Source organism: Panulirus ornatus, chromosome 3, assembly GCF_036320965.1.
Source record: "Panulirus ornatus isolate Po-2019 chromosome 3, ASM3632096v1, whole genome shotgun sequence".
NCBI classification, from domain to species: Eukaryota; Metazoa; Arthropoda; class Malacostraca; order Decapoda; family Palinuridae; genus Panulirus; species Panulirus ornatus.
Window position 1 is genome coordinate 74,371,877 of NC_092226.1, and position 12,092 is coordinate 74,383,968.

A 12,092-nucleotide genomic window follows, 5' to 3' on the forward strand; every position below is an offset into this window, starting at 1 on the left:
GTCTCTTTAACCCTTCTTTGATAATGTTAACCTCTGGTCTTGCTTGCCTTGTAACACTCTCATATAACATCTGTAAACATTTTGTTGTGTGGCAGTTTCTCTATCCGTTCCTATTGTCTTATCTTTGTGAAAGTTGTTATAACTGATTTTTTGAGTCCCCTGTGTGAATACCCTGTTTGAGTCCTTTGTATGAGTCACCTGTTTCAGTCCCCTGTGTGAGTACCCTGTTTGTTTGAGTCTCCTGTGTGAGTACCCTGTTTGGGTCTCCGGTGTGAGTCCCCTGTTTGTTTGAGTCTCCTGTGTGAGTACCCTGTTTGTTTGAGTCTCCTGTGTGAGTACCCTGTTTGTTTGAGTCTCCTGTGTGAGTACCCTGTTTGTTTGAGTCTCCTGTGTGAGTACCCTGTTTGTTTGAGTCTCCTGTGTGAGTACCCTGTTTGTTTGAGTCTCCTGTGTGAGTACCCTGTTTGTTTGAGTCTCCTGTGTGAGTACCCTGTTTGTTTGAGTCTCCTGTGTGAGTACCCTGTTTGTTTGAGTCTCCTGTGTGAGTACCCTGTTTGTTTGAGTCTCCTGTGTGAGTACCCTGTTTGTTTGAGTCTCCTGTGTGAGTACCCTGTTTGTTTGAGTCTCCTGTGTGAGTACCCTGTTTGTTTGAGTCTCCTGTGTGAGTACCCTGTTTGTTTGAGTCTCCTGTGTGAGTACCCTGTTTGTTTGAGTCTCCTGTGTGAGTACCCTGTTTGTTTGAGTCTCCTGTGTGAGTACCCTGTTTGTTTGAGTCTCCTGTGTGAGTACCCTGTTTGTTTGAGTCTCCTGTGTGAGTACCCTGTTTGTTTGAGTCTCCTGTGTGAGTACCCTGTTTGTTTGAGTCTCCTGTGTGAGTACCCTGTTTGTTTGAGTCTCCTGTGTGAGTACCCTGTTTGTTTGAGTCTCCTGTGTGAGTACCCTGTTTGTTTGAGTCTCCTGTGTGAGTACCCTGTTTGTTTGAGTCTCCTGTGTGAGTACCCTGTTTGTTTGAGTCTCCTGTGTGAGTACCCTGTTTGTTTGAGTCTCCTGTGTGAGTACCCTGTTTGTTTGAGTCTCCTGTGTGAGTACCCTGTTTGTTTGAGTCTCCTGTGTGAGTACCCTGTTTGTTTGAGTCTCCTGTGTGAGTACCCTGTTTGTTTGAGTCTCCTGTGTGAGTACCCTGTTTGTTTGAGTCTCCTGTGTGAGTACCCTGTTTGTTTGAGTCTCCTGTGTGAGTACCCTGTTTGTTTGAGTCTCCTGTGTGAGTACCCTGTTTGTTTGAGTCTCCTGTGTGAGTACCCTGTTTGTTTGAGTCTCCTGTGTGAGTACCCTGTTTGTTTGAGTCTCCTGTGTGAGTACCCTGTTTGTTTGAGTCTCCTGTGTGAGTACCCTGTTTGTTTGAGTCTCCTGTGTGAGTACCCTGTTTGTTTGAGTCTCCTGTGTGAGTACCCTGTTTGTTTGAGTCTCCTGTGTGAGTACCCTGTTTGTTTGAGTCTCCTGTGTGAGTACCCTGTTTGTTTGAGTCTCCTGTGTGAGTACCCTGTTTGTTTGAGTCTCCTGTGTGAGTACCCTGTTTGTTTGAGTCTCCTGTGTGAGTACCCTGTTTGTTTGAGTCTCCTGTGTGAGTACCCTGTTTGTTTGAGTCTCCTGTGTGAGTACCCTGTTTGTTTGAGTCTCCTGTGTGAGTACCCTGTTTGTTTGAGTCTCCTGTGTGAGTACCCTGTTTGTTTGAGTCTCCTGTGTGAGTACCCTGTTTGTTTGAGTCTCCTGTGTGAGTACCCTGTTTGTTTGAGTCTCCTGTGTGAGTACCCTGTTTGTTTGAGTCTCCTGTGTGAGTACCCTGTTTGTTTGAGTCTCCTGTGTGAGTACCCTGTTTGTTTGAGTCTCCTGTGTGAGTACCCTGTTTGTTTGAGTCTCCTGTGTGAGTACCCTGTTTGTTTGAGTCTCCTGTGTGAGTACCCTGTTTGTTTGAGTCTCCTGTGTGAGTACCCTGTTTGTTTGAGTCTCCTGTGTGAGTACCCTGTTTGTTTGAGTCTCCTGTGTGAGTACCCTGTTTGTTTGAGTCTCCTGTGTGAGTACCCTGTTTGTTTGAGTCTCCTGTGTGAGTACCCTGTTTGTTTGAGTCTCCTGTGTGAGTACCCTGTTTGTTTGAGTCTCCTGTGTGAGTACCCTGTTTGTTTGAGTCTCCTGTGTGAGTACCCTGTTTGTTTGAGTCTCCTGTGTGAGTACCCTGTTTGTTTGAGTCTCCTGTGTGAGTACCCTGTTTGTTTGAGTCTCCTGTGTGAGTACCCTGTTTGTTTGAGTCTCCTGTGTGAGTACCCTGTTTGTTTGAGTCTCCTGTGTGAGTACCCTGTTTGTTTGAGTCTCCTGTGTGAGTACCCTGTTTGTTTGAGTCTCCTGTGTGAGTACCCTGTTTGTTTGAGTCTCCTGTGTGAGTACCCTGTTTGTTTGAGTCTCCTGTGTGAGTACCCTGTTTGTTTGAGTCTCCTGTGTGAGTACCCTGTTTGTTTGAGTCTCCTGTGTGAGTACCCTGTTTGTTTGAGTCTCCTGTGTGAGTACCCTGTTTGTTTGAGTCTCCTGTGTGAGTACCCTGTTTGTTTGAGTCTCCTGTGTGAGTACCCTGTTTGTTTGAGTCTCCTGTGTGAGTACCCTGTTTGTTTGAGTCTCCTGTGTGAGTACCCTGTTTGTTTGAGTCTCCTGTGTGAGTACCCTGTTTGTTTGAGTCTCCTGTGTGAGTACCCTGTTTGTTTGAGTCTCCTGTGTGAGTACCCTGTTTGTTTGAGTCTCCTGTGTGAGTACCCTGTTTGTTTGAGTCTCCTGTGTGAGTACCCTGTTTGTTTGAGTCTCCTGTGTGAGTACCCTGTTTGTTTGAGTCTCCTGTGTGAGTACCCTGTTTGTTTGAGTCTCCTGTGTGAGTACCCTGTTTGTTTGAGTCTCCTGTGTGAGTACCCTGTTTGTTTGAGTCTCCTGTGTGAGTACCCTGTTTGTTTGAGTCTCCTGTGTGAGTACCCTGTTTGTTTGAGTCTCCTGTGTGAGTACCCTGTTTGTTTGAGTCTCCTGTGTGAGTACCCTGTTTGTTTGAGTCTCCTGTGTGAGTACCCTGTTTGTTTGAGTCTCCTGTGTGAGTACCCTGTTTGTTTGAGTCTCCTGTGTGAGTACCCTGTTTGTTTGAGTCTCCTGTGTGAGTACCCTGTTTGTTTGAGTCTCCTGTGTGAGTACCCTGTTTGTTTGAGTCTCCTGTGTGAGTACCCTGTTTGTTTGAGTCTCCTGTGTGAGTACCCTGTTTGTTTGAGTCTCCTGTGTGAGTACCCTGTTTGTTTGAGTCTCCTGTGTGAGTACCCTGTTTGTTTGAGTCTCCTGTGTGAGTACCCTGTTTGTTTGAGTCTCCTGTGTGAGTACCCTGTTTGTTTGAGTCTCCTGTGTGAGTACCCTGTTTGTTTGAGTCTCCTGTGTGAGTACCCTGTTTGTTTGAGTCTCCTGTGTGAGTACCCTGTTTGTTTGAGTCTCCTGTGTGAGTACCCTGTTTGTTTGAGTCTCCTGTGTGAGTACCCTGTTTGTTTGAGTCTCCTGTGTGAGTACCCTGTTTGTTTGAGTCTCCTGTGTGAGTACCCTGTTTGTTTGAGTCTCCTGTGTGAGTACCCTGTTTGTTTGAGTCTCCTGTGTGAGTACCCTGTTTGTTTGAGTCTCCTGTGTGAGTACCCTGTTTGTTTGAGTCTCCTGTGTGAGTACCCTGTTTGTTTGAGTCTCCTGTGTGAGTACCCTGTTTGTTTGAGTCTCCTGTGTGAGTACCCTGTTTGTTTGAGTCTCCTGTGTGAGTACCCTGTTTGTTTGAGTCTCCTGTGTGAGTACCCTGTTTGTTTGAGTCTCCTGTGTGAGTACCCTGTTTGTTTGAGTCTCCTGTGTGAGTACCCTGTTTGTTTGAGTCTCCTGTGTGAGTACCCTGTTTGTTTGAGTCTCCTGTGTGAGTACCCTGTTTGTTTGAGTCTCCTGTGTGAGTACCCTGTTTGTTTGAGTCTCCTGTGTGAGTACCCTGTTTGTTTGAGTCTCCTGTGTGAGTACCCTGTTTGTTTGAGTCTCCTGTGTGAGTACCCTGTTTGTTTGAGTCTCCTGTGTGAGTACCCTGTTTGTTTGAGTCTCCTGTGTGAGTACCCTGTTTGTTTGAGTCTCCTGTGTGAGTACCCTGTTTGTTTGAGTCTCCTGTGTGAGTACCCTGTTTGTTTGAGTCTCCTGTGTGAGTACCCTGTTTGTTTGAGTCTCCTGTGTGAGTACCCTGTTTGTTTGAGTCTCCTGTGTGAGTACCCTGTTTGTTTGAGTCTCCTGTGTGAGTACCCTGTTTGTTTGAGTCTCCTGTGTGAGTACCCTGTTTGTTTGAGTCTCCTGTGTGAGTACCCTGTTTGTTTGAGTCTCCTGTGTGAGTACCCTGTTTGTTTGAGTCTCCTGTGTGAGTACCCTGTTTGTTTGAGTCTCCTGTGTGAGTACCCTGTTTGTTTGAGTCTCCTGTGTGAGTACCCTGTTTGTTTGAGTCTCCTGTGTGAGTACCCTGTTTGTTTGAGTCTCCTGTGTGAGTACCCTGTTTGTTTGAGTCTCCTGTGTGAGTACCCTGTTTGTTTGAGTCTCCTGTGTGAGTACCCTGTTTGTTTGAGTCTCCTGTGTGAGTACCCTGTTTGTTTGAGTCTCCTGTGTGAGTACCCTGTTTGTTTGAGTCTCCTGTGTGAGTACCCTGTTTGTTTGAGTCTCCTGTGTGAGTACCCTGTTTGTTTGAGTCTCCTGTGTGAGTACCCTGTTTGTTTGAGTCTCCTGTGTGAGTACCCTGTTTGTTTGAGTCTCCTGTGTGAGTACCCTGTTTGTTTGAGTCTCCTGTGTGAGTACCCTGTTTGTTTGAGTCTCCTGTGTGAGTACCCTGTTTGTTTGAGTCTCCTGTGTGAGTACCCTGTTTGTTTGAGTCTCCTGTGTGAGTACCCTGTTTGTTTGAGTCTCCTGTGTGAGTACCCTGTTTGTTTGAGTCTCCTGTGTGAGTACCCTGTTTGTTTGAGTCTCCTGTGTGAGTACCCTGTTTGTTTGAGTCTCCTGTGTGAGTACCCTGTTTGTTTGAGTCTCCTGTGTGAGTACCCTGTTTGTTTGAGTCTCCTGTGTGAGTACCCTGTTTGTTTGAGTCTCCTGTGTGAGTACCCTGTTTGTTTGAGTCTCCTGTGTGAGTACCCTGTTTGTTTGAGTCTCCTGTGTGAGTACCCTGTTTGTTTGAGTCTCCTGTGTGAGTACCCTGTTTGTTTGAGTCTCCTGTGTGAGTACCCTGTTTGTTTGAGTCTCCTGTGTGAGTACCCTGTTTGTTTGAGTCTCCTGTGTGAGTACCCTGTTTGTTTGAGTCTCCTGTGTGAGTACCCTGTTTGTTTGAGTCTCCTGTGTGAGTACCCTGTTTGTTTGAGTCTCCTGTGTGAGTACCCTGTTTGTTTGAGTCTCCTGTGTGAGTACCCTGTTTGTTTGAGTCTCCTGTGTGAGTACCCTGTTTGTTTGAGTCTCCTGTGTGAGTACCCTGTTTGTTTGAGTCTCCTGTGTGAGTACCCTGTTTGTTTGAGTCTCCTGTGTGAGTACCCTGTTTGTTTGAGTCTCCTGTGTGAGTACCCTGTTTGTTTGAGTCTCCTGTGTGAGTACCCTGTTTGTTTGAGTCTCCTGTGTGAGTACCCTGTTTGTTTGAGTCTCCTGTGTGAGTACCCTGTTTGTTTGAGTCTCCTGTGTGAGTACCCTGTTTGTTTGAGTCTCCTGTGTGAGTACCCTGTTTGTTTGAGTCTCCTGTGTGAGTACCCTGTTTGTTTGAGTCTCCTGTGTGAGTACCCTGTTTGTTTGAGTCTCCTGTGTGAGTACCCTGTTTGTTTGAGTCTCCTGTGTGAGTACCCTGTTTGTTTGAGTCTCCTGTGTGAGTACCCTGTTTGTTTGAGTCTCCTGTGTGAGTACCCTGTTTGTTTGAGTCTCCTGTGTGAGTACCCTGTTTGTTTGAGTCTCCTGTGTGAGTACCCTGTTTGTTTGAGTCTCCTGTGTGAGTACCCTGTTTGTTTGAGTCTCCTGTGTGAGTACCCTGTTTGTTTGAGTCTCCTGTGTGAGTACCCTGTTTGTTTGAGTCTCCTGTGTGAGTACCCTGTTTGTTTGAGTCTCCTGTGTGAGTACCCTGTTTGTTTGAGTCTCCTGTGTGAGTACCCTGTTTGTTTGAGTCTCCTGTGTGAGTACCCTGTTTGTTTGAGTCTCCTGTGTGAGTACCCTGTTTGTTTGAGTCTCCTGTGTGAGTACCCTGTTTGTTTGAGTCTCCTGTGTGATTACCCTGTTTGAGTCCTTGTATGAGTCACCTGTTTGAGTCCCCTGTGTGAGTCCCCTGTCTGAGTCCATACCATGCCTTAGATCGTCCGTGTTGTTGGACACTTTCACCCCTCAAAGCATATCGAAGGTACACAATCGTCCAACTCAACACGGGGCACTTGGGGAAAGACTTACCTTCTCACCAAAAGATTTGCAGTCTTGTTTCTCTATTTCCCTTTTATCCTTGGTTGAGGAAGTATTAAAGGCCGTATGGAAGATCAACTTTGGAGCTTTTTCTCTCCAGCCGTTTCTTGCGAGCTGCTGAAATCCTTCTCTCATTTAACGTCCCTCATCGTCCGCAAAAACCTTCAAGTACACTTCAGTGTCGACTTCAAGTACCACTTCAGTGTCGACTTCTAGTACCACTTCAGTGTCGACTTCTAGTACCACTTCAGTGTCAACTTCAAGTACCACTTCAGTGTCGACTTCAAGTACCACTTCAGTGTCGACTTCAAGTACCACTTCAGTGTCAACTTCAAGTACCACTTCAGTGTCGACTTCTAGTACCACTTCAGTGTCGACTTCTAGTACCACTTCAGTGTCAACTTCAAGTACCACTTCAGTGTCGACTTCAAGTACCACTTCAGTGTCGACTTCTAGTACCACTTCAGTGTCGACTTCAAGTACCACTTCAGTGTCGACTTCAAGTACCACTTCAGTGTCGACTTCTAGTACCACTTCAGTGTCAACTTCAAGTACCACTTCAGTGTCGACTTCAAGTACCACTTCAGTGTCGACTTCTAGTACCACTTCAGTGTCAACTTCAAGTACCACTTCAGTGTCGACTTCAAGTACCACTTCAGTGTCGACTTCTAGTACCACTTCAGTGTCGACTTCTAGTACCACTTCAGTGTCGACTTCTAGTACCACTTCAGTGTCGACTTCTAGTACCACTTCAGTGTCAACTTCAAGTACCACTTCAGTGTCGACTTCTAGTACCACTTCAGTGTCGACTTCTAGTACCACTTCAGTGTCGACTTCTAGTACCACTTCAGTGTCGACTTCTAGTACCACTTCAGTGTCGACTTCAAGTACCACTTCAGTGTCGACTTCAAGTACCACTTCAGTGTCGACTTCAAGTACCACTTCAGTGTCGACTTCTAGTACCACTTCAGTGTCGACTTCTAGTACCACTTCAGTGTCAACTTCAAGTACCACTTCAGTGTCGACTTCAAGTACCACTTCAGTGTCAACTTCAAGTACCACTTCAGTGTCGACTTCAAGTACCACTTCAGTGTCGACTTCTAGTACCACTTCAGTGTCAACTTCAAGTACCACTTCAGTGTCGACTTAAAACCTCAACCTCTTTCAGTCGATACCCTCCCATACTATTTTCCAGGTACACTCAACAAATTTATACCCCTGTAGTGTGAACACTCACCGTTATCTCCCTTGCCTTTATACACTGGCACTATAACATACATTCCGCCAATCCTCAGGCACTTCAACCTGATCCATACATACACTAAGAAAATCCTAACTAACCAAACAACAATACAATTACCATCTTCTTAATAAAGTCAACAGCAATATCATCAACTCCGACCGTATTGTCACATTTCATCTCACATAAGGCTTTCACCACTACTTCTCTCTTCACCAAACACACGCCTTCTATGACTCTCTCACTTCGCGTGCCATCTCGACCCAAAGACCCTACATCTGCCATCCTCTCTTCAAACACATTCAGCAGTCCTTCAAAATACTCGCTCTATCTCCTCTTTATTGCTACCTATTAACACTTCCCCTCTTACCATCTCTACCAACGTACCAATTTGCTCTCTAGTTTTTCACACATTATCAACCTCTATCCAAAGCATCTTTTTAATTCTCTCTGAAGTTTAATGTTACTTGCTCACTCCAACTCTTATTTGGCCTCTTTTTCAACCCCTGCACACTCCATTTGAGCTCCTCCCGCATTCTCCTTTACACTCCTTCAACTAAGTACGTCCTATATACCTCTCTTCTCTCTTTCACTAGCAACTTTACTACTCCATCCTTTCATTCACCACACTTTCTAATCTGCCCATCTCCATCCTTACGCGTGCCGCACGCTTTTCTCGCAAATGCCAGCACTACTCCCCTAAATACCTCCCATTCCTCACCCACTCACCTAGATTCGTTTAATCTTACCTTTTGCCATTCTACACGAAAGTCTCCTTTCCAAGCTTACTCGCTCTCACCACTCTCTTTTCATCTCTCTCTCTCTCTCTCTCTCTCTCTCTCTCTCTCTCTCTCTCTCTCTCTATATATATATATATATATATATATATATATATATATATATATATATATATATATATATATGTATAGATATATGTTTATTCTATATTATACTTTGTCGCTGTCTCCCGCGTTAGCGAGGTAGCGCAAGGAAACAGACTAAAGAATGGCCCAACCCACCCACATACACATGTATATACATACACGTCCACACACGCACATATACATACCTATACATTTCAACGTATACATATATATACATACACATATATGCACATGTACATGATTCATACTGTCTGCCTTTATTCATTCCCGTCTCCACCCCGCCACACATGAAATGACAACCCCTTCCCCCCGCATGCGCGCGAGGTAGCGCTAGGAAAAGACAACAAAGGCCCCATTCGTTCACACTCAGTCTCTAGCTGTCATGTAATAATGCACCGAAACCACAGCTCCCTTTCCACATCCAGGCCCCACACAACTTTCCATGGTTTACCCCAGACGCTTCACACGCCCTGATTCAATCCACTGACAGCACGTCGACCCCAGTATACCACATCGTTCCAATTCACTCTATTCCTTGCACGCCTTTCACCCTCCTGCATGTTCAGGCCCCGATCACTCAAAATCTTTTTCACTCCATCTTTCCACTTCCAATTTGGTCTCCCACTTCTCTTCGTTCCCTCCACCTCTGACACATATATCCTCTTTGTCAATCTTTCCTCACTCATTCTCACCATGTGACCAAACCATTTCAAAACACCCTCTCCTGCTCTCTCGACCACACGCTTTTTATTACCACACATCTCTCTTACCCTTTCATTACTTACTCGGTCAAACCACCTCACACCACATATTGTCCTCAAGCATCTCATTTCCAGCACATCCACCCTCCTCCGCACAACTCTATCTATAGCCCACGCCTCGCAACCATCTAACATTGTTGGAACCATAAACCTTGCTTGCTTGTGTTCAGAGAGAGAGAAGCGCTTTTCGGACTGTACGAAAAGAGATTACTGGTAGGGCCATAGGAAGAGGAGCATCAGGAGTTGAAGGAATGTGAAAGTCATCCAAGATGGAGTTAGAGGAGAATCGGGAACCAAAGAGAGTTGCTTTGTCTGTGAGACAGTTATAGTACCGTCAGAGCGAAAAAAGCGAGGGAAAGGTAGAGCAACAGAAGTTGTTAGAGATGCCCTTAGCTAAAGACCGGAAAGACCTATCAGTGGATGACGAGGAGAGGCTATGGCACTCTCTTTGAATAAAGGAACGCGTTGCCTCCTGGTTTAACGTGCTTGCAGCAATTACGGGCAGAGATGAAACCTGAATGTGAGCCAGAGGAAGGAGAGTTTTACCAAGCTTGATATGCCTGATCCCATGCCTGTATGGCTTCAGAACAGGAACGGTTGCATCATGGATTGGATGAAGATTTCGTCCTGGAGGAAGAGGGGTAAAATGCTTTCATTCCCGCAACAGCAATCTCTTCTATGCGTCTGGCGGAGACTGCAGCATGACCACATAAGAGACGGTAATATATCCGAGGAAGGTAAGAAAAGAATTCTTATAAGTTATTCCATGTAGCGTTGTTGTGGTACTGGAGGGGTAGGTGCCGTGAGAGTGTGATTTGATGGACCAGGTGGGGGCGAAATTGTGTAGTTACTGCGAGATGGGAGAAAAATGTCGCATAGGTAAACTCGTCTCAATACTTGGGGAAAATGATGAAAACCATTGATCAAATTGAATCGTCACCATAGTTCCCGTCACAACATATTCTGTGCTATCAAATTATTGGTATCATCTAAATACATACAGTTTGCGAGGCCCTAACATTCAAAAGCAGCCCCTTACATCCTGAATTTGGTCTTACAAAAGATTCGTGGAAATTCTGCATTGGTGATTATCATATAAAATACATGAAAAAAATTCTCGGTGTCAGAATTGAGAAGTGCAATTCCCCTAAAGGCGGGTCAACAGAACACGATATGTCTTTGATATAAAGATATATAGATACCTACGAGTAACTAATGTTGTACCAGTGAGATCAATTCCTCTTCTTTTTCGTCTTATATATCATACATAAGGGATCTTGCACCGGGTTTGATGGCCTAAGTCTCCAGACTTGCCCACGGTACAAAGATCAGTATCCAAGAATGATTGAACACACCTGCAGTGATCTGGAGGAACCGTACAACGCTGGCAGGGAAGACATGGCACAAGAGCTCACTCAACCTTTCTCGATTTTTTTTGCTTCGCATTCTGGAGAACGAACCCAGAGCGTTTGGACGAGAGCGATCTCACAGGGCGAGAAGAAGAAGAAGAAGAAGAAGAAGAAGAAGAAGAAGAAGAAGAAGAAGAAGAAGAAGAAGAAGAAGAAGAATCCTGGAATTATTGTGGGTAATGCCGAGAGAGAGAGAGAGAGAGAGAGAGAGAGAGAGAGAGAGAGAGAGAGAGAGAGAGAGAGAGAGAGAGAGAGAGAGAGAGAGAGAGAGAGAGAGAGAGAGAGAGAGAGAGAGAGAGAGAGAGAGAGAGAGAGAGAGAGAGGGGGGGGGGGGGAGAAGAAGCATGTGAGTGGATTGCACTACACAGGGGAACCGCTTCTCCTTGCGTCTATGGCGATGGCTTACGCCAGAGTGACTGACCGACTGACTGAACGAACCAGGAAGCTGCTGAGCAGAGTGAGTCTCTCGTGCAGGAGGCAGACAGGAGTGTTTGTGGTACACTTAGTGAACGTCTGATCATCAAGCGTCGTGTACGTACCCATAACATCTCATCATCAAGCGTCGTGTACGTACCCATAACATCTCATCATCAAGCGTCGTGTACGTACCCATAACATCTCATCATCAAGCGTCGTGTACGTACCCATAACATCTCATCATCAAGCGTCGTGTACGTACCCATAACATCTCATCATCAAGCGTCGTGTACGTACCCATAACATGTTATCATCAAGCGTCGTGTACGTACCCATAACATCTCATCATCAAGCGTCGTGTACGTACCCATAACATGTTATCATCAAGTCTCACACACCGTACCGATCCTCTGTATGTATAGCTACTGATAAGTACATCTTGTGTATGCAGATCTGATCACTCTCAAGACTGGTTTAGAATTGAAGATCCAGTGGTAAACAACATTAACATCAGATCGTAATAACAATCTATACAGAGAAATGTCCAGGGACACTTCACTAGGACAGCAAAGGCTCGTTGATGGCTTGATTTGTATGGTAGTACACAGGGGTTATGGCAGTACATGTGGTTTATGATAGTACGCAGGGGTTATGGTAGTACACAGGGGTTATGGTAGTACATGTGGTTTATGATAGTACGCAGGGGTTATGGTAGTACACAGGGGTTATGGCAGTACATGTGGTTTATGATAGTACGCAGGGGTTATGGTAGTACACAGGGGTTATGGCAGTACATGTGGTTTATGATAGTACGCAGGGGTTATGGTAGTACACAGGGGTTATGGTAGTACACAGGGGTTATGGTAATGCACAGGGCTTCTGTAACTAGGGT